We start from the raw sequence: 20,979 nt of genomic DNA, 5'->3' as shown, positions 1-20,979 counted from the left end.
AAAACCTTTAGGTACTTACTCTTTCTTAACTTGCAGCAGCTGGCTGAAGTTCAATAAAAACACAGTGATGCTGGGCAGGCAGGGTCCTCCTAGGGCCCACAGGCTTGCGTCAGGCCCACCAGATTCAGTGTCTCACCCAGGTGCTGCGAAGCTTAACGCCGGGAGCTCCTCAGCTGGGAAGCATTGTTGGATTAAACAACTATTACAGAAGGGTCATTAATGTTAATTTCAAATTCAGGAGGTGCCTGTTTCTCAACGGAGCCAAAAACCCTCTTTGTCTTTTAAATTTTTATGGCTGGCTACCTGCCTAAAGCTCCTGTGTCTTCTTCTAAATAAGGAATTGATATGAGGGTCAGCAGGGAAGGCGTCCGCTCGTGGGGATGGCTTTGCCCACGACAACGGCTGCAGAACTCGTTTCCTCCATGTTTTCTTTTCGAAATGCAGGGAACTGGTACACAAACACCAGGTTCAGGCACGGTGCTGAGATGTCTTCCAGTGGCCCCTAGTTAAAGCACAAAGGCTCGTTCCCACACTCGGGCTTGGACCCGGGCTCCCGCGGCGGTGGGGAGAGCGCACCGTGCTCCGGGCACCCTGCTCTGCTCCTTCCCTTCTGCGCGGAGCGATTTTCCGGCTGAAAGAGCGGCAGCGTCCCTAGCACCTCCACGCTGGCCGCAGGCAGGCTGGGCCGCGGTTTCGGGGTGCCGGCTGGTGGGGGGGTGTCTGCTGCCCCGGGCGTGCCTCTGCCGGGGCGAGGAGGGGTCGGGCTGCTTCCCAGCCTTGAGCTGGCGGGGTCGTGCCGTGGGGCTCGCTGGCTGCCTCCTTAAGCAGGAAAACGAGGAGAAATGCCATGAGGCTCTTTTCTGCTGTACAGAAGGGTTGAAAAGATGTTGTGCTGCAGTGATTCAGTGGGGAAAGGATAAATCCCTCACATACACCTACGCACCACCACGAGAAAGAACTCCGTGGGCAGAGAAGGAGCAGAACATGAAATATGAATTTCCTCGAGCTGCTCGGGAGGAACGGCTTTCCAGAGCCCTTCCTCTGGCGGCTCTGTGCTCCCTGGGGAGAAGGTCTGCCCCCGCCTGGGGAAGGCCCCCCCGGCGCGGGCTGCTCGCCCTGCCCCATCGCTCGCACCTGCAGCCTTGGTGAAGGGCGAGTCCCCTTCTCACAGGGTTTTGGGCTGCGGTTCCCGCCCGAGGAGACGGGTCGAGGCTGGCTGCCCGTCCCCCTGTAAGCTGGCAGCTCCAGCAGGCAGCAGCTCCAGGGCCAAGGGAGGCGGCGGGGGCGGCTCCCACGACGGAAAAGCTTGGGAAACCCTAGTGTAGGCTTCTGCCAAGTCCTTGGGTCATCAAGTGGTGCCCCAGACAACTGCTTGCCCCAAAACCACCCCCCACCCCCTCAGCCAAATCTGTGATGCTCCTGACTCCCTGTTCTTTGGTAAGTCCACAAAGAATACCCCTCTCCGGGGCGGGGGGGGGGCTGCGGCTGGAGATGCTGAAAGGGTCGACGAATGCTTCTGCCCGTTTAACAACATGTATGGAGGTCCTTAAAGCGTGTTCATCTGAGATGCGCACCATCTGCGATGGTCTCCGGTGGAGTAGGGGCCGCGCAGAGCCTGGTGCACTTGCGGAGTCCCCCGGAGGAGCTGTTGCAGCAAAAGTAGTTGCTGCTGGTTCGGGTACATTTGATTTACATTGCAAGGGGTTTTATTCAATTTTGTTTGCTTTCTTAAATATTTTATATTACTTCTCAGTAAATTTGAATTCCTCCTATGTCTTTAGAGTGCGTGTATATGCAGTTAATTTCCTATTACCTTGGGGATTTTAGACAGCTTCATTCTCAGAGCTATTTAGAAAATTATTTAATCACCTTGGAAAATCCTATGTAGCCAAAAAGTCTTGTGTTTACTTATTACTCGGTTGTAAATTGGTGGTGCGAAACATAGCAGTACTGGGTTGTAAAACTGCACATAAGCCTCCATTGAAATCCAGTGCCAAAATTTAGAAAAAAATAAAAAATTAACTCTTTGCATGCAGTGACACGAATGCAAATGAATTTTTTCATCTTAAGGTTGGGCAGGAATTTCCGAGGTTTCTGCAGAGCCGAGTAACCCCACAGATTCAGGGTAGCTCATCGGTGACACACCGAATTAGGATGTGATCATATTTACGCATTTTGAAACCCCGTAATGACTCATCCGTATGCCATTAAAAGTTTGTGCTTCGTACATGTGTGTTTGGCTGCTGAAAAGGGGCCGTGTCGAACACCCACGGGGTATCGGGAAGACAGCCTTTCCTCCCACCACCGCCTGCGGCGGGCAGGGCACGGAGGCACGGGCGCCGGGACGCCGCTCGGCGGCGGGTGCCCGCCTGCGGATCTCAGCCCTCTTGCCCCTTGTCCCCAAAAGGGGATTTGCACAGACAGAAAGTCGCTACCCGGGGGGCCCTTAGGTTCAGCATCGCCATGCCGTAAAAAGAAGCGTGAGCTAGTCCCCCCGGCTTCATACAGAAATACCGGGGGTTATGTTTCTCAAGGACCCGCTGAAGTCACTCGTCTCTCTGCTTGACGGCACCGTTTACTGGACCCAGTGTGTGTACAAGAACCGCCTTATTTTTAAGGGACAAACCCCAGCCTTTTCCCCGTGCACAAAACGAAAGTCCACGGGCGTCTGGTGAGCCCCCAGCTGAGCCCGGGAGGGGGCACGGTCCCGGCCCGGGGGTGACGTGGTCGAGGGCTCCCACTGGTTTCGGTGGAGCAGTGTCAGCCTCACGCCCGCTCGGCAGCCTCGGGATCCTCCTCGCGCTCATTCAGGAGCTTCAGCTTTGCCGCCACGCACAGACTGATCTCAGCAGCATCCCTCTCGTATCTCCCCTCCCTGGCTCACTTCCAGCCTCTCCCGCGTGCGCCCGGTTATTACTGTAGCATCCAGCATGTTTTACTTCATATTCATCTCTTTGCACATACCGGCCCACTCACATATTAGATCCGAATCTTTCTTTTCTTTTTTTTTTTTTTTTGCTTGTTGCTCGACGAAGCGGTGAGGCACGACACGCCGCGTGTTGTGACACATCCTGACAGGTCTCGGCGGTACGGCACGGAGCAGCCGTCTCCGCTGCGCCCCGGCTGCCTCACCGGCCAGACCCACCGGCTGCCGGCAGCAGCCCGCCTTCGGGTGAGCGGAGGAGAGTGTTGGATGCCGTGGATGGTGATGGCACCGAAGGTGTCTTGGCTTTTAATATATACCTCTTGCCAAAGCAGGGAGAAAGGCATGGAAAACCACAGCTGTTTGGTATGCCCAAAGCCTTGCTGCAGTCTTCTTCGATAATATTTTGGCTTTTCTTTCTCACGGGCGGTGGCGGCCACGTTAGCTGAAGATGACTCCATAGGGCTGGTTGGGGCCACGTAAGATTCCCTGCTGTGTTGCTAGCACTGAAAGGTGAAATGCCAGAAATAGTGCGAATACAGAGTTTTCAAATTATTTTGGCGTGTTACGCATGTGGCCAGTTTTAAAGGAAAGGTTTTAAAGCTTGATAGGAACAATGAGTTGCAAACGGGAGGGAGAGCGGATCGTATCTTCTTGCCGAGGAGTGGTCATGAGTGGCTGGGGAAGACGTACCGGTGCATGGCTTCAGCAGGGGTGGCATCTCTGTGGCTGGATTTTTGTCTTTTTTGCATCTTCTGAAATCTCATTTTTCTGTTTACTGATTTGCCTCTTCTGGAGTGACCTACTCAAAAGGTCTAAAAAGTACTTCTGCTGGCTGGTGGAGTCTGGTTTTATTTAAATTTGTAGAGGAAAAAAGTTGGAATGATATTCAAAGTGGCCATTTTAAAGTATGCATCCATCGCAAGAGATCTCTGATGTAACTGTAGACATTTTAATTATGAGATAGAGAAGAATTCATGTCAGTGCTTGAAACCAAGTTTACATCTCATCCTCATGCAGATGACTTTCTCTTGGTGTCCGAAATGATCCCCTGGGTCCCCACGCAGCAGGGTCCCATCTCGTTTCCCAGAGGCAGTTTGTTTCTTCCCTCAAATAGAGGTTAGGAGGCTTGAAGAGCAGCAGACACCGTGCGAATCGCCTTGCTGGCTCCCCGCTTACCTGGAGTCATTTAATTTCACCCTTCGCTGTACCGAGCAGTGGCTGGACAGTGCTGGGTCTCGGGCTGGACGCTTGTTGGGGTGGCTTTGGTTTTCTCCTAGCCATTTCCGTGCATTTGGGGGCAATCAAAGAGGTTTGATGTGAACTCCACGGCCAAGACGGAGCCCGTGAAGCAGGTGGCAAGCCTGCGTTCATTGCAGGGAGGAAAAAAACCTGCAGACCAAACTGAAAGGCTTTTAATTAAACCAAAAGATTAGATCAACGAAGTATTACAACAGGTGGTTAAATCCTGCGGCTAAACAGCCCGTGCTTTGTTCTCCGAGTCTGATGCATGAAGAGAAACTTTCTACAGGGCAAACAAGGGATCCTGAATACATGGCATTAAAAGTTTATTACTGGTAACACAGCAAAATTGGCACCTGCGTTTCACAGGGAGAAAGCAGAGACATGTAAATGCACGGCTTACATTGACGGGGCCTCCTGAACGATGTCAAAAGTTTGCATTCCCATGGGATGGAAAGAGACTGATTTGGTTTGCTCCTTGCTGCGAGGAGCCGCTGGCACCCCTGTGCACCCGGGAGGTGTGTACTGCTGGCCAGGGACACGGGGGGATGTGGGTCCGAGGCCGCTGGGCTTCCCTGCGGCCTGCCCCTGGCTAGCAGTGGGGCCGGGCACGGCCATCCACCGCCCGCTGCCATCCCCCCTGTCTGTTAAATCAGTGTGAAGTGTTTTGCTCCTCATGGGCTGTGATATTTGCAAAGCACTTTGAAACACGCGTCGTTGGCAAGGGCTTCTGGGCAGTTCTGCAGCCCTGTTGGGGAAGAGGTAGGATGCGTGACCTGCTGCTGCTTACCCTGCTCCCGACCCCGCGAGGTGCTGCCAAACCACCTGCCAGAGGCGCCTTGTTCTTTGTGGACAAGCTACACCTGGATTTTCAGAACTGTTGAGCAACGTTTCACCCTCCCGATCTTGGACACTCAACCCCATATACCTGGAGGGAGATGATGACGAGAAGCCGTGTGCACCCAACGGTGCGTGCATCCAGTCTTTCAACATCCACGTAGGCACCCCCTGCAGCTCATTGCTTTTTGAAGCTCAAGAGGAGAAGTCTCCTGGGTCGTGCTGGGCAACACGGCCTGCACGACAGGAGACACCCACGCGGGCCACCAGCCTGCTTCCCCTTGGTCGTGCCGGTAGGTTGGCACCCTCCCGCGGGACCGGTCTGGACCGCGTCCTCCCCGCTCTGGAGCTGCTGCAGGCCACCCCTGTGGCTCAGTGCACGGTACCTGCCGCGGCGAGCGCGGGCAGGGTGAGGGCAGGCGATCCGCGGGCTGTTGGCAGCTCCAGGGGATGAAGTCAGCGCCACGGGGACGTGCCCTCGCGGCAGCTGAGCGGCACAGACAAGCCCAAAGGCATTCCCAACGCCGCTTGTGAGTCCTCCTCCGGTGGTGCCTGAGCGTCAGGACGTAGGGAAACGGGGGCATGTCGTGCCTGCTCTCACAGCCGCAAATGGCACCGGGAAAAAGAATCGCTAGTCAGAATTGTTAAAATTTTCCTTTGAATTAAGGCTGGACGGGGAAAAAAAAGAAGAGAGACACCCTCCGCTGAAGTGTTTGGTTGCTTTGCCCTACAGCCTGCATTCAACAGAATTTGGGGGAATGTCTGTCTTCTTGAAAGACAACAACTCGAAAGCCCAACCCCAAACCCTCTTTACAATGTTCCAGAGGGAGGAATTGGATTAGCTATGGCTGTGCGCCGGGGAAGAAAAAGCAGAGCTATCATCTGATGCTTTTAAAAGCATCTTCTGAGCCACCATGTTAGGAGGCAGGTAAGTATGGCAGGTCCCCGAGGAGGGATGCCGCTCTCCCATAGAGCGGGTACCAGCAGGCACAGCCCCAGCTTGGAGCGGAGCTGCCGGAGCAGGAGCCCCGAGAAGCAGTGCCGTGCCGAGGCTCGGTGCCGCCTGCTATTTTTCACGGGATGAGGAAAGCGCTCTCGCCTGACCTGGGGGCTTCTTCCCCCTGGGAGAGGACAGATGGTCTCCCAGTGAAGGCGTGGGACTGGGAATCGGGAGCTCTGGATGCCTTTCCCGGCTACATCAGAAACGTGCTATGTGGCACCACCTACTTCTGTGCCCACGTTTCCTCCTCCTCCTTCCCTCTCACTCGCCGCTTCTTCCAGACCTTTCACCTTGCTGCTCAAATGTTTTTTTTCTTTCACAGAGTGCTTTTCGCAGACTCAAAAGCCTCCCGGCACGCTGTCGCCGGTACCTGGACCAGACGCCCACTCCTGCCCAGGCTTCTTCCCCCTCCTCGCTCTTCCCATCAATCTCTCCCTTCCCCTCACAGAGCTGCTGCCATTTGATGTCTCCCCCAGATACTGCTTGTGGCCAAAACTTCTCCTTGCTCTACTTTTGGAGCGTCGCTATTGGTTTTGCCGCAGGCAGTGTGCTCGGAGGCACAGGCGATCGGGATGCTGAGGGCAGAGCCGGCAGCGGGCGCGGAGGGCGGCGGGCAGCGGGCAGGGTTGAGCCCCTGCTCAGGCAAGCCTACTGGCAGGAGCATCCTGATATCGGTGGATGTGACTCACGGCGGAGCAGCCTGACTCAGCATATGGGTTTTCTGCTCTGGACTGAACAAAACCTTCAGAGCTGGGTACTGCTCGTCCTCTTGGAGGCATTTGTCCCCATTTGGCTCTGGGTTTTGCTGTAATTTGCTGCTTCAGGGTGATGCTCTCCATTTTTGGCTAGAAGCGTGTGCTTTGTGGAGCAGGCGCTGGCTAGCTAATAAGCTTAGGGCACAGTTTTTCACTCCCCAAAGGTGATCTGTGTGACATGACACTGTGCCTCCCCTTCCCAAGGGCTCCTCGCAAAGGCTTTGCTTTCCGTGCTCCATCCAGGCTGCGGCTGTCAATGTCAATTGATTTTTTAAGTGACTAATCGCAACATCTAGGTTATTTATTGCTGCCTCAAAAGGATGAGACGCCCACTCCAAAGCAAAAAGCACCTACACAGTTTCTAAAGCCGGGTCCAGTCCGGGCTGCCCAGCGTACGTTGCTGCTCCCGCTCACCCGGCGGACAGATCAGCGTGACGAGCCGTGGTTAGCAGTGCCAAAACGTTGGCGGCGTCAAACCCTTGAGCAGCATCCTTCGCGGTTGCTGCTCGCCGCCCAGCGCGAGCACCGGGGCCCGTCTGAGGCGGCGTTGGAGGCACGGCTGGCCTGTCGCAGCTGCTCCCGCCTGGGACGAGACTCGGGCTCGCTCCCGCTCCGAGCCGCGTTCACGCGGCTCACGTCCCTCGGGGAGCTCTGGCCCGGCAGCCCCATCCCTTGAGGTCCCGTTCGGTCGGTTTCGACCTCGGGCGCACGCAGCGGTGACTCCATGTCTTCAAATCCCGGTGGAAGCCTCCCCTTGACAGACTGAGCGTAGCTCTGCCGGGGCACAGCAGCCACGCAATTAATTCAGGTTTTTTCCAATGGCGAAGCGTGGGGATGCAATAGATGCTGTAGTCCTTGTCTTCAGCGCGGCTTTTGGTGGGGTCCTACCTGGCAGTCTCATGAACAAGCTGGGAGGATGCCTTCTGGATGCAAGCGCCCGGCGGGGCTGAAAACGCCAGAGATCCACACCCAAGTGGGAGTGTGCTTAGAGAGGAGACTAGAGGCATTTCCTAGGACCACCGATCCTTCCTCCAAAACACGAGGGTAAGGAAAACTGGCTCATCCAGTCTGCAGAGAAAAGCTGGGGATGAGGGAGAGGAGCGATGCCAGCAGGACAAGGGGATGCCAGCGTGTAAACCTTGAACCTACAGCTCGAAGCTTTGGTTTTTCAGGAGCGACCCAAAGGTGGGACGAGCCCGGCGGTGCTGAGGACGGGGTCTGATGCTGGCGACGTCCCCACGTACCACGGAAAGGCACGTACAGCGGAGCAGCTTGTGAAAGTGCGGCAGAGCAAAAGGTGAACCGCAGGACTGGTTGAAAATATCTCTACTTTTCATAACCCAACAACACGTCTTGCATGTAAATTAGGTGTCTGATGTGTTCCCACCACCATCAGCAGGATTTTTATCTGCCTGCGAGAGAGGGAGCTGGGTAAGAGCCTTTTGTTACTGAATAATCCTGCAAGAGAGGAGAATATAAGAACTAATTAAATTAAATCTTATTTAATACTTGGCTCAGGGTTAGGAAGGTAATAAAAGAAGAGAAACTGTTTCCTTGTTGTAATATGGTAGAGCGTTAATTAAAAAAAAAAAAAAAAAAGCCCCAAAATTGTTGTGATGCCAAGTTGTGTTAATATCCAGCTGTTGTGCTTTGCATCTGCTGAAGTGCTGGAACAGTCCTTTAAAATATATGGCTTTAAGTTTGCATAAATAGAAGCAACGATCAAGGCTGGGGGTGGCAAACAAAAGGGAAAGCAGAGATGCTCTGCGGTACAGGGGCAGGAGATGGGGTTTCTCAAGGAGCTTTGCTCTCCAGAGGAAAACACAAACCTACCTCTGCCACTGCAGCCTCCAGCGAGGAAATGTTTCTGCACAGTGGAGGTGATGGGGCTTTTCCTTTCCCTATTCAGCAGAAGAGATGGCCAGTAAAGCTGATGAGAAAGCCAAGGGAATATTACTTCATCCCTAAACTTGTAATCTTATAACCTAAAAATTAAGGATTCTGAAATGTCTTTTGACCTTCTCAAAACTTTATTTTATGCAACTCATATAGAAATACTTTATTTTGATATTTTTATAAAAATATTTTTTATTTATTTTGCTATTTTAATCTATAAATGTATCATAAATTTTAGGAAAATCTTAGGTTATTTATCTTGGGCCCTTCCTGATAAAACTGAAACGTGCCTTGAAATATTCTGGATTCACTAAGTCTGCCTCTTTTTTTTATTATTCTTTTTTTTCCATGGAGATCTGCTGGTTCAGAAAGAATTCAGCAAATTCCTGTGATAACACGTTTGAAGATGATGTTTTGGAAAACCAGTAAGTGATACAGGTATAAAGCTCATCACATTTCAGGATTCTTATGAAATGTCACAAAGGAAAATAATCTATAGCTGCAGATTTAGAACAAACCCAAATATTTTCAGTTTTCCATAAATTAGAATTTTGGAAAAATCTAATTGTTTTAGAATTTTGAGGAAAAATCTGTTGGGGTGTCTCAAAATTTGGTTAGTGCGTGGGGATGTTTTGCCATTCCAACTTTTCATGTCATACCTGTGAAGGCGGGGCATTATGTGCCTTCCAATTACTGAGACATCATAATATGACATAAAAGCTTCAATAATTTTTATTTTTTATTTTTTAATTAAGAGCAGTTTGGGCTTGATACTGACTAAACTACCTTGCCTTTGTTTCTAGATCAAAGTGGCTCCTGTTCGTGTTGTAACGAAACGGTTTGACAGCTTCACTAGGGCACAAACAGGAGCCACTTTGATCTAGAACAAAGAACAGATGTCTCAAATAGTACCAGATAACAGCTGCTCTTTGTGATTGTAATGGAAAATAAAATGAGAATATTTCAACTATTATTCTTGTCATAATATGACACGATACAATGACTACTTCTGACATGTAATTTAATAGGTAAAAATAATATTATTAGAAGGAAACTCCACAAAATAAGAATGATTTTTTATTTTTTTTAATGGAGAATCCTTCATTTATAAAGTGGCAATTTTCATCGATACGCATGTTTTGCCAACAACTGAGTTCTGTTTCAAGTGCCTTTGTGATGGAAAACACTTCGTTTGACCAAAAATAAGGCTCTTGTTAGCTCGGAGGCCTCGGTGCTCAGCCGCCTGGGACACAGGGATGCTCTTGCAGATGTGCCCTGTGTCAGGGGACAGTGTAAGAGCTTCACTCTGCTGGGATGAGGAGGGGGATGCTGACAACCATTGAAAAGCGGGGAAGCTGCAGGATTTCTTCCCAAGAGAGACTTACTTGCTCAGACTTTTTCCTAAACTGCATGCAAACAGCCTTTGTGGTGTTAACTGATGACTTCGTGGTCTTACTTTGTGCCTCTGACTAAGGTCTCTCCCTGCTGAAGAAAGCTAGTGGAGGAGGGGAGGCTTCCTTAGCCCGCCGGCGCTGGGGTCTCGCTTTCCTCACTCCGAACCCAGAGACTCCAGGTTGCCAACAGCCGTGGTGTCGTGTGGCCACGACCCGTTGAACGTCCCCCCTCGTCCCCCTGCAGAGCCGCCGGGGCAGGCAGGGACCCGACGTGGCCCTTCACCGTGCCCCGCGGCATCGCGCTCCTGCAGCCTTGCCACCGGCACGCTCGGAGGCGCAGCCAGGACCAGAGAGGCTTCCCGGGATTTGGGGAAGGAGCCAAAAGTCAGTCTGCTCCCAGCCACCTGGTGAAGTTCGCTGAAACTTCAGGAGCTGTCAGTGGGGTTTCTGGCCAGCCTTAGCCTCAGGTGCTCCAGTGAGGAGCAGCAAATAAAACCTTAATTATTTTGTGTATGTAGATCGTCTCCCGAAACAGGCTTTTGGCAACCCTAATGGTTTTCTGCATGCCGGGGTGTAGCCAGGCACTAAAATAAGTCAGCCTGTAGGAGGGATGGGAGGTGGGAGATAGGGAAAACTCTTTTTATATTACTCCCCTTACTATATTAAGAGGCACCGTTCCCTTTCCTGGCTCGAGAAAAAGCTCTCCCTCGCCTTGCAGACAGTCTCTTGTCCTGGTTTAACTGCTCAGAAACCAGGATTTAGAAATCCTCGCTCTCAGCATCGCCACCCGCATCCCTGTGGCCTGCAGGGACGTGAGGAGGTCTTAGCCAAGATGGGCTGCCGGGTAAGGCCGTGGCGGTGCCGTTAGCTGTCGCCGGGGTCTGGGCTCTGCCTCGTGTCCTGGCGTGGTGGCCGGTTGCAGATGGAGAGAATACGAGGAGCTGGGCGTTACAGGGAGGTCCTGCTCCTTCCAGAGAAGGGTCTGATGGCTGAGGGGGACCTCGGGCACTGGCATTGCTTCTTGCTTTTTTCACACCACCCCCACCCCACCCCTTTTCTTCCTTTTCTTTTTTTCCCCCTTGAAGCTCGCAGCTGAGTGTCGCGGGGGGTGAGGCTGCCGGGGGGTGGATAACTTTGGATGTACGTGTTTTAAATAATGGCGCCGAGCCCAGAGCTTTTTGGATGGGCGCCGCCTTAGTATTGTGGAAATCCGGGGAAATAAATAGCAAATAAGTGACTCTGCCCCGCAGTCTTTGCTCCTGGCTGGTTACTCCTTATAGGTGAACTTCATCCCGTAACGGCGACAGTTTGCAGCCCCTTCAAGCACTCCTGTAACGCCCGTCCTTGGAGATGACTCAGGGAGACGTTTGACCTCCTCAGGTACGCAGAGGTGTACCTGCTGGGCTGACAGGACTTCCCTACCTCGCCGGAAGCCTGGCGTGCTGCTGGCAGCCGCCGCGAGCGCGGAGGAACGGAGAGCAGGCTGTTTTCTTCCTGAAGCGAGTGGGAGCAGGCAGCGGGCGATGCTGCACCCCCGCTCCTCACGGCTGTTGTTTTCCGTCAGAGCGAGGGGGAAGAGAAGCAGACATCGCCAAAGCTGGATCGCACCAAACCGCTGTTTCTCCCCCCGTGCCCTCCCCCTGCCCCAGCCTAAACTCATCCCAATCCGTCACGCTGCTCAGAGTAGTAATTAATAAGCGTGCATTATTCCCAAATAGAAAAGCTCAGGTGAAAAGCGGGGCAGAAACAGCGACAGCCCTGGGTGCCCGCACGGATCCCGGAGTGTTTGGCATGGCCCCGCGGGGCCCGGGACCCCTGGGCTCCTCACCACAGAGGGGCCGGGGGATGCTGGGTAACGTCCCCCCTCAAAGCCATTCCGCTGAATGTAAAGATTTGTTGTCGTTTTTCCACAAAGCCTCAATATTGAGTTGCGGCAGAGGTGACGGTGCCTTTTATTTCACCGGGGTTTAGGATAAAAAGCAAGTCAGAGGCGTGATCCCACAGAGACATTATGCATATTTATTCACCCTACTCAGGAGCAGAGATGTTTGTGGGATGCAGCCTTAACATAGCATCTGAAATTACGCTGCTTGTCTAGATATTGCTATTAACATCTACCCATAACAATAGCATCATCATTTCTACACAAATCTACTTCAACAGAGAAAACGCAGAGGACACCCTGCGGTAAAGACAGCCTGGCTCGTGAGCCAGTTGCTCCGCCGGAGCCAAACTCTGCATCCCCCCAAACGCTCTCCTTTCCGTCAGTAGTGCAAAGGGAATGAATTGTGAGGGTCAGGGGGTTCTGCGGTCCGGCCTCATACCGGGATGCAGCGGGGATCCTCGCCTCTGTATTTTTGGCAGGAGTAGGGATGTCGTACCGATGACCGGGCTGTGAGGAGGAGGAGGAGGGAGCAGGATGCTCCGACTCTTCCCGACAGGAGTGACAGCTCTTTGCTGGGGCTGCCTACTCGATACATCACACCGGGGGCCGGTAGACACCCAGCCCCTGTAAAATGATGGTAACTTCCAGGAGTGCAGGAAACACATCAAAGAGCTTCTGTCAAGACTAACTTGATAATAACAAATTAACTTTGTAAAATGGGGCCTTTCCAATGAGCTGATTCCTCAGTGGTGTTCAGAGACTTTTCCCCATTTACTTGCATTGTGCAAATGCTGATTTTTCTCAGGAAATCCAAGGCGTGTTTTATAGCCTAATATAGCGTTATATTGACTTTGAGTATTAATTCCAGAAATGATCCATTTCTGTGGTTGGAACAAAACCCCACCAATTTTCCACCATAGGGACCATGTTTACCTTGTGCTTCATATAAGAACAAGGCGTCCGGTAGAGCCTCCAATACTGGGAGACAACTGATCCGGTATTTTCCAACAGGCATGTTTCTACAGGTAGCAAGTAAGCCATTTGTTAGCCGTGACATCTATATAAGTGTCATCCTGTATTTTTTCCCCTTTTTTTTCTCCTTCTTTCCCCAATCACTCACTTTTTCTTAAGCTCTTTAAAAAGGGCTCCCAATGCTACATGGAGCCCCAGCCTGACAGTGTGAATATTGAGTACATCCAAGATTTCTTCCTACAACATCAGGTGTGCTTTGCGGATTAGACAGCAGAGTCCTCACCAGACGACTTTGCTATAAAGCCTCATGAAATCTGCTCTGACAGGGGCAGGCAATCCCCGCAGAGAGCCTGCTTACAGTGCTGCCTGACTTGTGATGCTCAGATTTATTTTTGGAGTGCTTGGAGTCTTGAACGTGTTAGGCTCTGAGATGCCATTTTGCTTTCTCCAAAAATAAATTTGCAGTCTTTGTGGTTGAGGGCAAAACCACCGAGTTTATATTTTTCCTTCCATTGTTAAATAGCAAACAGAAGAACCATCCTTTAAAGCTATTCTTTATATGTATTTCAAAGAAGAAAGACAAGGCACGAGGCCCTTTCGCTCTACAGGTCACCTTGGATTCCCATTTGCCATACCCACACCACCCTTTTCTTGCTTGGTGAGTGGAACCAAATACGTTCATTTTTTACCTTTTTTTTTTTCTTCTTTTATGTTTAGCTCCCCAGCTGAAATCAAAGTGGTGGTGCTGGCACAGCTGGGAGAGGGACAGCAGCTGGCCCCTGTTCTCCAGGGGTGTTGCTAATTACATTTCCTCTGAGCAGGGTGGGAGGTAGCCTGTCCCTCCTTGGGCTTCCACCTAGGGTGTTTGCTAAAATTTCTTTTCCAAAAAGAAGGCAAAAAAAGCATATTTAAGCAGTCACTGTGTTTCAACCTGTTTTCTTCTTTGCTGTGTTGAGGACTTTCCTTGGGAAGGGTGGAGAAGGGAGGATGCAAAAGGATGGATGCTACCACACTGCCTAAGGCTTTGGTGAGATTAAAGCCTTCCTTGCTGTTACCGGCAGTCGTTAGCAGAAGGTAAAGGTGGGTGAGACTGGCTTTTGCTTTTCCTCTTGTGTGAGCATTGCTTGTTGTCAGCTTGTCCCGTGCGAGGCTGATCTTCGTGTCAGCAGGACACCAACAGTCCTGTAGTACCAATTCAGGCTCTGTTCGTGGCAGAGGGTACCCAACAAGGGGAGTCAAGTCGTTCTGCTGACCAAGCTAAAAAGCCACCTAATTCATTGTGGGCACAGCTGGGTCACGTATCACATCTCTAGGAGATGTTATGGGTTTCCTCACTGTTGTAACTAGATGGGAAGTAAGAAGATACGTGGCACTTAGGGACATGGTTTAGAGGTGGACTTGGCAGTGTTATGTTTACAGTTGGACTGAATGACCATAAGGGTCTTTTCCAACCTAAAAGATTCTATGATTCTAAGATAAACACGAAGTAGCATTCAGATATTAAAGAGGTGGGCTAATACCCCATAAGGTGTACGCTGCCACTGGGGTTTAATCTAAAGGACTGACTCTCAGGTGTGGCTATGCTCAGATTAATTGAGGTGTTTAATTTAGGAGTGTTTAATAAGGCTTACTGTAATCAGGTTTACTAGTGTTGGTGCAAAAGCCTTTCTGGCTGCCTTCGTTTGTTTAAAAACGGGATTAATCGATGCCAATTAAATAGACTAGGACCACATTCAAAGTGAAATTAGCCGTTCTCAAGATAAATAAATGTTCAAGAAAGGGTCCGGGCTGGTTTAAGAGTCAGTGGCTGGGGGAACATGGGGAGCTGGTGGTGGAGGGAAACCTCTAAGCCCTGTCCCTGCACTGGGTGTCTGTGGGCTGCCTCCCCTCTGCGGAGCGATGCTGTGGCTCTTATGGCATGGTGCTTCCCAACAAGCCTATTTTCACTCCCCCAAATTGATTTAATTCCCGCCACGAGCAGTGCCAGCCATGCTCGCGCTTACGCGCCCGCGTTATTAAAGGCTACATTGATTGGATTTTTGCACGCTGTACCGACGTCGTTTCTTGACACACAGCTTTCTCCCTGTGCTGTAGTGAGTAGGAACAAATGTTCCCCCGTTCAGTCGTGGCCAAGGCGCTTTCAGCAGCTCTGAATGGAGAGGGAGGGCTCATGGTGAGAGCAGTTGAGTGCCAAGACGCTACAGCCGCGGCGCAGAGGCAAGCCTGAAAATAGGTGCTCAAAGACCACAGATGTGTAAGCCTCCACCAAAGAGAACCAAATATCTCATCCCAAAACCCCAACGATACGCATCTTGATCACAAATAAAATTTGCAAAGAAAAGATATTTTAAAAAAAATAATATAAACAAACAGAGAGTGTTGCGCAAGGCCCTGGGAAGACTCTGAATTTTAACATTCACACTGGCTTGCTCCAAACCTCTGCTCCAACAGGCAAACACCCACCTCCGTGCCCACCTACGCGCGCGGCTGTCACGTTCCTTCCACCTCCTGCATCCCCGGCAGCCCGGGATGCAGGAGATGATTAATGCTGGCAGAGTAGGCATGCGAGTAGTATTTGTCTCGATCTTACATAAATAAGATGCGTATGGAAATAATTGAATAAACAACAATGGTTTAACTGCATTTCCTCTGGGGTGTATCATTTAGAGCTGATGTGTTAGGAGTACGAAGGGAAAATGGGCAGTTTCCATCTGGTTTTATGATTCTTCTTGATTCTACTAATATATTGCATATTGTTTATAGACCTGGAAGACAAAAAGTCTCCCTCTTGAGCCTTGATTGCTTTACTGCTTCCTGCTCAAAGCACTGCAAGAGACTGGCAAGGGCTGCGTGCTGCTTTCTGAGCACGATGCTCAGCGCTGCTGATGGCCACCAAAATGCTAAAAACATTTGAGACTCTTGAGACTTAAGTTGCCATATAATATCTTTTTCTTAAAACCCCTGGTATCACAGATTGCAGTTCTGGCTATTGAAAGGACTTGATTCAATTTCCAGTGAAGCTGGTGAAAATCTGGGTTAGGCCCAAGGCAATATTTTTCAGGCTCCTGAAATGTGCTGTTCTTTCCAAATTGTACACGTCGCTCCCATCGAGCATAAAAAAGCACAGGGAAAGTGCAATGCAATTGAAATCAAGTCACACAATGTTTTTTCTACCCCTTTCTCTTCCTCCTCCCCCGGTTCTCCTGAAAATAAACAAAAACAAAGTGAAAGAAAAATGAACAAAAACAAGCAGGGGAAAAAAGGTAGAAGGGGTTGTTCGGTACCAAAGTGCTACATAATTATAGATTTCCTGGAAAAAATGCTCGATGGGGTGTTACCCCTGGCTGCTGAGCCCTGCTGTGCACCCCCTGGGCCATTCAGCCTATTTGTGGCACTTTTTGGGATGGCCAGGATTGGGGCACAGCTGTGTTTTGCAGTAAGGGCTGGTCACCCTCCTGATGCGGATGTTTTTCCCGTGACAAATTATCCGATTGAAATTCATGCTTCACTAGTCCAAGATGTTGAAAATAATAATCATCCCACTCCGCCCCGGCAGCGCGTTCCCCGTGAGGCACCACGCAGCGCGCGCCGCGATGCGTGGCTGGGAGATGCGGTGCTACCTCTCTCGCTGGCTGCTGGGGAGAGCTGAGATCAGCCGTGCCTGGCACACGGAGCGCCCGGCCCCGCTGACTTTGTTTAAATAAAGCTCCGGCTCCCGGAGCTCCTTTACAACTGGGCTGTGCTTTCCAGGGGGAGGTGGATGTGCATGGGTACCCCCACCCCGCTGGTGCCAGGTGTGATGGCAATGCTGGGACCCATTAAGAGGATGGATGGGTGGATGGATGGATGGAGAAAATAAGAGGGTGAGCCCAAGCCTCAGCCACTGGGAAGCTTTGAATCTAGCAGCAAGATTTGGCTTTCAGTTACTAATCTGCTGTGCAGAAGAGAGTTATTCTGGATTTATAGCCAGGGAGCAAAAGGAAGCAATTTGGCCCTGGGTTTCCCATCTCTAATTGCGTGCCTGCAGCCCTCTTCGTGCAGGGTGATGACGGGAGCTTTGCCACTGACTTCAGGAAGCTCAGGTGTAAGGTTCCAAGTTTCACATCTTTATTTTTTTTCTTAATATTTAGCATTTTAGGCATGTCTTGGAATGATCCTTGTGACAACTTCATGAAACCCATCTGGCTTCTCTTTTTTTTTTTTTAATTATTTTTCAAATGCATCTGTGCAAATCTAAATAAGCTGTCGATGGTGATATAACATACACTCTGTAAAAGCGTGAACTCTGTGTGCTCGGTGCTTATTACCACCAAGTGCAAATCCACCAAGAAAGGCGTTTCTAACTGGGCCTCCTGTCCTCGATAACTCAGGTGGTATTTGTGCAGATAAATCATGGCACCAAAGCATTTATTTGCTGTTAGTGACAGGCACCATCTGCTACATGCCTGCGAAGCGTTCAGGAAGGGAACCTGCCGCGTGCAGGGAGGCTGTGGCAATGAGAACAATAACAGCGGATTTAGCAGCAATATTTGCAGGCAGCGGAAGGCAGAGGGTACGGCTGCGAGGTCAAGCGCAGGCACGGCCAGCAGTCCTGCCTGCCAGGAGCGGAGGGGCAGGCGGGCTACCTCAGGCACAGGCTGGCGTGACCTGGCAAACAGCGTCCAGGTGGGAACGAGCATCCCCTGAGTACCCACACGTCCCCACACCAGCATCCCCCCCGAACCATTGAAGAGATCGCAGGCTTAGAAACGTTCCCCGATGGCTTTTGCGGATTCACCCCCAAGTGCTACGTGTGGATAGATCGCCGGGCGAAAATACCCTCTCGGGAGGAATTCGGGTACCCCTGGGGCACAGCTCTCAAGATTTGGGATAATGAGGGACCGCCGATCTGCCAGATAGTAGGTGTGAAGTCTTTGACGCGCGCGGCATCTCGGTGGTAGCCTGGGTGTCATTACTGCCTTCCTCTGTGACAGCAGCCAAATCACACAGCCCCCGAGGTGCCTGGGACTGATCATCCCCGCCGCCTTAATTAAGCTGTGCTGCTAGTGGCAGGCTGGCTCCCGCTCCTGCTGAAATGGGCACGTTAAGGTTTGGCACCACCATGTCGCCATCTGCAAAGCGAGGGAGAGGGTATCGAGCTGGTAGGGGTGGGAAAGGCTGCACGGTAGAGCGCTGCAAGGGGGTTTGACGGGAAGGGTTTCTGAGCACCGCTGTGACCTTGTATCTCAGAATCATGCTATCCCTGCTATATAGATACTTATTTATTTTTTTAGAGCACAATAGGACTTTTTAATAGAAAATAATCGCTCTTCTTTCTGGATAAGCAAGCGATTCCCTCCTGGAAGAAGCTCCCAGGAATTTTCTGCTCTCACATGCCTGTGCATTACAGCAGGGTCAGCTCTCTGTGCAAGTCAAATTCATGCAAAACAACATACATGTAGGCTCTAGTCTACTGGGTTTAGATCAGAGACGGATCAGATGACTCACAGGAATCTATGGAAATAGATCAAAGTAGCAGCACACGTTTGAAGAGAGCGTTTGCATTCGGCAGGGAGCGGGGTTTTTTTGACAACGGCTCGGAGCATGAGTCAGAGCGTGGGCCGGCGTGGGTGGCTGCGTGGGCGGCTGCATCTGTGGGTGTCGGACCGAGACAGACGCAGATAGATGGCTGCAATTAAGTAGTTAGTGAAATGACTGTAATAGTAAAATGAATTTAAAGGCGCAGGTTGCGAACGCAGCGCTCCCAGATAGCTCCTTCCCGGCAGCTCGGGGGCCGGCGGGCGTTTCCCGTTGGATGCTCCGCTTCGGGAGCCAGTTATCCCTGCTGATGTAGGTGGTGAGTCGGGTGGCTGCTTGCTGGAAACCGGCTTGTTTCCAGCTGCCGTGCACACCCTGAGGAGGGCATGGGACGGGTGGTGGAGCCCTGCCCGGGGCCGCGGGCGCTGACCCCGGCACACTCCTGCTGGGGAAGGAAAGCCGGGAGGAGGAAGGGATGCCAAGCAGAGCTGGTGAGGGAACAAGGAGAGGAGAACAGATCTACATTCGCTGGGAATGGCTGCAAAACGCCCACATACTTCTGTGGGACTAGGATCACGCCCAGAGCTCGCAGAAAAGCTAAAGTTGGGGTTTTGTCTTTTTTACAGTGCCCATCACTATCGCTTCTAAATACTGGTGCTGGATCCCACTCGTGATGTGACCCTGGTAATGCAGTCCAGAAAACCTGCTCTTGGGCTGTACCTCTGCCTTTGCAGCAAATGCGAACCACTTGCAATTAACTGTCTCCAAAGGACCTGGGTTCGGCTCCTTCGCTGTTGCTCTTGGTGCCCCCAAAATGGCAAATAGCGCCTGTATTACGTCGGCTTGCCAACTCCATCCTGTGGGACCCCACCTCTTGGCAGCCCCATATGGGAGCTTTTGGGGGTCAAAAGTGGAGCGAGACTCTCTTCCTCGCTGCTATTTTTAGGTATTGCTTCTTCATGCCCTGCCACTCAGGTTTAGTAAGTCTGCGTGGCGTAAGAGAAATCTGATTAACATAAATAAATCGATAAAGGCCTCAGTAAATAAGTGATGAAAGAAACGCAAAGCTTGCGGCCACTAACCTGCGTACCCAGCTGAATCTCTGCACATGACCTGGGTGAGAGATCGGCAGTGCCAGATACCTGCTTTGGATTGACATCCGTGCTTTTGATGTTTAAGCTTCATTTCTATGCAACAGTGCCACTGACTTAACTGATAGTATCAACTCACTCAAGTCTGTTAGTAATTTTTGAGTGGTTTGGGGGCAAAAAATTTAAAAAGTCATTCTCCAAGCCCAGCTTTGCCATTCTGTAAAAATGAGACGAGAAGGAAACATTTCCCTATGTATTGTGCTGCCACATTTAATGATGAATCGTAATTAGATTTGCTGCCAACAGTGGGGAATGGCTTGGGCATCCCATGAGCTGAGAGGATCTCGTGTACCAAAACACAGCTCCCAGAAAGAGATGCCCTCCTGGGTCCTACGAGTGGGCTCCTGCATGTTTCCAGACTGCGCAGATCTGCCAGTTCAGGATTACCTGTGTGCTCCAGAAAACCTCCTAACTTCTGGAGGAAACCACCCGTGTCTATCAGCAGTATTTGAATGAGGAACTTTTAAAGATATTGCTTGCTAAATACCTATTATTGCCCAGCACCCCCCTCAGCTGGCCCTGCAAGGAGACATGTATAGTGGGGATTTCCTTCTCTGAGCAGATGGCTGTTCCGCGGAAGGGAGGATTTATAATTTATTGATTTTTTTTTTTTTTTTTTTTGCGATGTTCTGCACAGACGAGGGATGAAAGGATTGCTCTTCACTCTGATTGCTACACAGAGCACATTTTAGCAGGGAGAAAGGGTGTTATTTTGAATAATAAAAAAAACCCCAAACCTAACTCTTGAAGTAGTAGATGTGTAAAATTAATGTATTTTTAAAAGTGTCAGTATAAGTGCTTCTAAATGTGGCCACTGTAGCATACGCTGCCTACACAGTTGCAGCATTTCCCAGCGTGTGTGAGCAGCACCGTCCTCTGCCGAGTGCCGTCGGAGCTGGGCACGGCCACCACTGACACGGCCACCGCCAGCTCCAGCGCCAGAATCTTGCTTCGTTTCTAGAGAAGTCCTGGGTGCAACGATTTGCTTTTTGTAGCTAAACAAGGTCTCACTGAGATGATTACCCAGCCCGATACCTTTACGGCTGGTTATCCCTGCCAGCAGGAAGGACAAACACACGGTGACGAGCGGGAAACTCTCAGGCTGGGTGATGGACGTCACCTGTACCGAGGTGAGGAACTGTATGGAGGTGAGCTGAAACTCGGGCAGTTTCAGCTACCCTGGTGCTCACCTTACTTGCTGCAATTCCTGGGACGTTGCCTGCAAGCAGTTTCATGGACTATGAGTTACTGGAGGTAGTCCAGGTTTACTCATTACATAGCTTTTCATTTTCCCTTTTCATTTTCAGCAGTCTCTGGTCTACAGCGGTGTTACCCATCGTAATGTAAAATACTTCTGTGTCAAACTATGGATTAGAAAGGGAGAGAAATTAAATTGCAACATGATTT

The sequence above is a fragment of the Haliaeetus albicilla genome, chromosome 4 (assembly GCF_947461875.1).
Source record: "Haliaeetus albicilla chromosome 4, bHalAlb1.1, whole genome shotgun sequence".
NCBI classification, from domain to species: Eukaryota; Metazoa; Chordata; class Aves; order Accipitriformes; family Accipitridae; genus Haliaeetus; species Haliaeetus albicilla.
Note: the sequence above shows the minus strand (reverse complement) of the source record.